This window comes from Canis lupus, chromosome 32 (genome assembly GCF_003254725.2).
Source record: "Canis lupus dingo isolate Sandy chromosome 32, ASM325472v2, whole genome shotgun sequence".
Classification (NCBI taxonomy): Eukaryota; Metazoa; Chordata; class Mammalia; order Carnivora; family Canidae; genus Canis; species Canis lupus.
In genome coordinates, this window is record NC_064274.1 from 1,515,928 (window position 1) to 1,521,393 (window position 5,466).

At 39.0% G+C, this 5,466-nt stretch overlaps 1 pseudogene; it reads right to left on the bottom strand.

Moving 5' to 3' along the window:
- Nucleotides 1-363: 363 nt before the first annotated feature.
- On the bottom strand, nucleotides 364-3,864 carry LOC112644353 (ribosomal protein L18-like; annotated as a pseudogene).
- Between the last annotated feature and the right edge of the window lie 1,602 nt (nucleotides 3,865-5,466).

The window sequence follows — 5,466 nt, forward strand, 5'->3', positions numbered from 1 at the left end:
TTCTTCCTTCTTCTTCTTCCTTCTTCTTCTTCTTCTCTTCTTCTTCCTTCTTCTTCTTCCTCTTCTTCTTCCTTCTTCTTCTTCCTTCTTCTTCTTCCTTCTTCTTCTTCCTTCTTCTTCTTCCTTCTTCTTCTTCCTTCTTCTTCTTCCTTCTTCTTCTTCCTTCTTCTTCTTCCTTCTTCTTCTTCCTTCTTCTTCTTCCTTCTTCTTCTTCCTTCTTCTTCCTTCTTCTTCTTCCTTCTTCTTCTTCCTTCTTCTTCCTCCTTCTTCTTCCTCCTTCTTCTTCCTCCTTCTCCTTCTCCTTCTCCTTCTCCTTCTCCTTCTCCTTCTCCTTCTTCTTCTTCTTCTTCTTCTTCTTCTTCTTCTTCTTCTTCATTTTTATTCAAAATCTTTTAAATAACAAGGCAGGCTCTAGGGTTAGTTTCTGTAGCCTCGGCTGGCCCTGCGGCCTCTGGCATGCTCGAACTTCCGGCCCTTGGATCTCACGTAGGGTTTGGTGTGGCTGTGTGGGGTTGCTGGGGCCTTGCCAAGGTGTACACCTCTCGGCCCTTGCGTGGACCGGAGAGCAAGACGGTGCCACAGCCCTTGGGGGAGTCCAGGGCCAACTGGTCGTCGGTGAGGATCTTGCCAGCTTTGAGGACGCGGCTCCGGGCACGGCTACCCACGCGCAGTGCGCACACCTTCAGCTTGGGCACCTCCTGGACACGCACATCATCCGTTATGGTCCCTACAACCACAGCTGTTTTGTTTTCCCGGCCAGGCAGTTTCATCTTCCGGATCATCCGGGAAAGGGACAAACCTCTTCAACATAACCTGGTTAAAAGTGGAGTTGGCTCGTCTGGCCAGAAACCTGTACAGCTTGACCAACAGTCTCAGGTAGACGTCCTGAGCTCCTTGCTGTGGCAGATGTCGACTCCCATGACGGCACCTCCTGCTCAGCCGGTCCGGGAAGCCCCATGTGCCCTTTCACAGAGGCAAACACTACTGCCAGTTTCCTGTGCGTCCTAAAGATATTCTATGCATATTCATTTTTAGGAGTCCTTCTCTTTCTAGTCTCTTTTTAGAGGAATGGTAGCATATTGTCTCACATTTCGCTTTTTTGTGTAGTACATTATTCGTAAATGTTTAAGAAATGGTAAGAAGATATATTTTGTAAGCCAGATGGTTTTTATTCTAAGTGTTCACTTTGCTTACCTCACTAGCATTAAAGTTTTGTTTTGTTCTTGGTTTTTTTTTTTTTTTTTTTTTGGTTCCAGCCAATTTCTATTGGGCTAAGGGGGAAATGAGGTAGTCTGGCTAGACTGAGGCCAGAGCATTAAATGGGATCAGTGGACCCTGGGTGTCTGTATGATAGTGGTAGCAGAAAGGAAGAGAATCTCAGAGGTTAGGTAAAATAATAGAACAACAATAATACCAAATGTATGTTGAGTGCCTCCGTGTTCCATGTTGTGCCAAACATATACTCAGTAAAAATCAAATTAGGTCTGCTTGGTTGCTATCTCTTCACATATAAAGATTCTCCTCCAAACAATAAAGCTTGTGTTACTATTTTAATAATGGAAGTTCTTCTTGGTAAGTAAAACTCCAAAGAAGTGTGTTTGTTAAGAATGATGCAAGTGCTGAGGAAAGGCATAGCATGATGAAGGATGTGGATGACGGAGTCTAACAAACCTGAATTTGAATCTTGGCTCTGCTTCTTACTAGTGTCACAATGATGATTGGACACTGGGCAATTTTCTTAATGTTTTTGTGCTTCACTATCCTCATCTGTAAAATAGGGAGATATCAGAGAGCTTGTTGTGATGATTAAATGAAATGCATGCAAAATACCTTACGTGGTGCCTGACAGAGTAAGCATTCAGTAAGTCTAAACAGAAGTTTGATATTATGTGATGACTTCTAGAGAAAGAGACCTGTTTAGAGTGTTTTTTTTTTTTTTTTTTTATTTATGATAGTCACACACAGAGAGAATGAGAGAGAGGCAGAGACACAGGCAGAGGGAGAAGCAGGCCCCATGCACCGGGAGCCCGACGTGGGATTCGATCCCGGGTCTCCAGGATCACGCCCTGGGCCAAAGGCAGGCGCCAAACCGCTGCGCCACCCAGGGATCCTGTTTAGAGTTTTTGATATAAAAGCAACTACAGTAATTTTAAAAATAAATTTTATTGATATATGATTGATATATAATAATATACATTTTAAGTATATAGTTGAATGAGCTTTGACAAATTAATTCACCTATATAATCACTATCATAATCCTAGAACATTTTCCTTGCTCCAAAAATTCCTCTTGTACCCTTTTCAAGTCAATCTTCCCTACCTGGGACCCCAGGTCATCACTATTTTTTTTAATACAAATTTTATTTATTTATTCATGAGAGACACACAGAGAGAGAGGCAGAGACACAGGCAGAGGGAGAAACAGGCTCCATGCAGGGAGCCTGACGTGGGACTTGATTCCAGGTCTCCAAGATCATGCCCTAGGCTGAAGACGGCTAAACCGCTGAGCCACCAGGGCTGCCCAGGTCATCACTATTTTGTTTTCTTTTTTTTTTTAAATTAATTTATTTATTTATGATAGTCACAGAGAGAGAGAGAGGCAGAGACACAGACAGAGGGAGAAGCAGGCTCCACGCACCGGGAGCCCGATGTGGGATCCGATCCCCGGTCTCCAGGATCATGCCCTGGGCTGAAGGCAGGCGCTAAACCACTGTGCCAACCAGGGATCCCTGTTTTCTGTAACTATAGTTATGTTTTAAAATTTCATATCAATGAATCATATTATATATACTTTTTCTGTCTTGTTTCTTTCACTCAGCATATTTTTTAGGTTTATCCACATGTTGCATGTATCTGTAGTAAATTTTACTATTGAGTGTCCAATTATATAGAAATTGCACAATTTATCAACTAACCAATTGAGACTCTTGGATTATTTCCATTTTTTGGTTATTATAAATAAAGCTGCTATAAACATTCTGTGGATGCATGTTGTTATTTCTTTTGTGTAAATAACTGATTGGAACTGTTGAGTTAAATGGTAGATAGGTATTTATAAGAAGGTGCCAAGCTGTTTTCCAAAGTGGTTGTATATTCTAACAATGCATTGGAGTTCAGATACAATACATCCTACCTACCAATTAGTATTGCCAGTTTTTCTGATTTTCATCATTCTAGTAGCTTTAATTATGGTCTAATTTGCATTTCTGTAAAGACAATGATGTTGAGTGCCATTTCATGCACATTTGGCCAAACATATATCTTCTTTTATGATGTGTGTATTCACATATTTTGCTCATTAAGAAAACTTCTTTGCAAGAATTGCGGATATTTTTTTTCAGTATGTAGCTTGCATTTTCTTAACGGTGTCTTTGGAGGAGCAAAAGTTTGAATTTTGATGATATCCAGTTGGTTAGTGTTTTCTGTGTCTGAAGAAATCCTTGTCTAATCCAAAGTCATTAGGATTTTCCTATGATTTCTTCCAGAAGGGTTACATTTTTTTTTTTTTTTTTTTTTAAGAAATCTCTAAGCCCACTATAGGGCTCAAACTCACTACCCTGAGATCAATAGTTGCATGTTCCACCTACTAAGCCAGTCAGGCACCTCAAAGTGTTAGGTTTATGATCCATTTGGATTCAAGCTTTGTGTATAAGTAAAATCAGTCATATGTATGTATCTGTATGAATACGTGAATCTTGGCTCTGCTTCTTACTAGTGTCACAATGATGATTGGACACTGGACAATTTTCTTAATGTTTTTATCCATATGACATCTAATGGTTCTGGTTTGATTTCTTGAAAAGACTATCATTTTCCATGGAATTACCTTGGCATCTTTGTCAAAAATCAATTCACCAGACATGTGTGAGTATATATTTGGATACTCTGTGCTCTTTTGAAGGACTATATGACTGTATTTTTGCCAATTCAACAATGTCTTGATAACTAGCTTTTTAGTAAGCCTTGAAATCAAGTAGTTTAAATTCTTCAACTTTGTTCTTTTCTTTTTTTTTTTAAGATTTTATTTATTTATTCATGAGAGACACAAGAGAGGTAGAGACATAGGCTGAGGGAGAAGCAGGCTCCCTGCAAGGAGCCCACTGTGGGATTGGAACCTGGATCCTGGGATCACGCCCTGGGCCAAAAGCAGACTCTCAACTGCTAAGCCACCCAGGCATCCCTTCCAACTTTGTTCTTTTTCAAAATTATTTTAGCTATCCTAGGTCTTTTGTGTTTCTGCATTAAATTTTAGAATCAAGTTGTCAATTTCTATTACAAATGCTCCCTGGAATTTCAACTATGATTATACTGAATCTATAGATTGATTTGGGGAGAATTACATTTTTAAAATATTGAGTCATCTAATCCATGGAGATGGTATATCTCTCAATTTAGGTTTCCTGGAACTTGTCTCAGCTGTGTTTTATACACACACACACACACACATATATATATGATTTTATTTATTCATGAGAGACAGAGAGAGAGAGAGAGAGAGAGAGGCAGAGACGCAGGCAGAGGAAGAAGCAGGCTCCATGCAGGGAGCCCGATGTAGGACTTGATCCTGGGTCTCCAGGATCACGCCCTGAGCCGAAGGCCCGCTAAACTGCTGAGTCACCAGGCTACCCTCAGCTGTGTTATATACGGTACAAAGCTTGTGCATATTTTGATAAATGTATCTCTATTTTATGATTTTGATCCTGTCTTACAATAGCTTTATATTTAGTTATTTCATTATCATAATGACCCTTTCTATGATGTAAATATGAGCTTCATTTTATAGGAAAATGGGACTCAATGAGATCAAAAGACTGGCTCAGTATCATAAGATTGGCTAATCTTATTTCTGGAAATGTACCTTAGAGATATGCTTTCTCATGTTCAAAATGACAAGCAAAAGGTTATTATTTCAGCATTGGTTGTAATGGCAAAAGTTTAGAAACAACACTGAATATATCAGTGGGACTGTTAAATAGATGATACATCTTTAAAAGTATTAGGCAACAGTATAAAAGAATGAGGAAGATAACTGGTCACTCATATAAAAGGATGTGTAAAATACAGTGCTAAGTAAACAAAACAAGGTGCAGAATGGTACACATTTTTTTCTTTTATGTAAAACATGGGATAGGGTGGGAAATAAGAATATATATTTACATTTACTTGAAGTTGCTTTAAGAAAACTCTGGAAAGATACAATAGACACTAATCAATTATCTTTCAGGGAAGGGATGGGGACTGGACAGATTGTTAATGGAGTGGGAGACTTCATTCTATACAATTTTATACTATTTTTTTTAACCATATAAATATATTACTTCTGAGACTGATTTTCTCCCAGTATCAATTTTTTCATTTCTTCCTTTTATAAATAGGGTCCTCTACCCAACTTTTAGTATGGCATTTGGTGCCATATAAGAGATTTAAAAAAAAAGAGGGATTATATATCCTAGCCTCCCCTAGA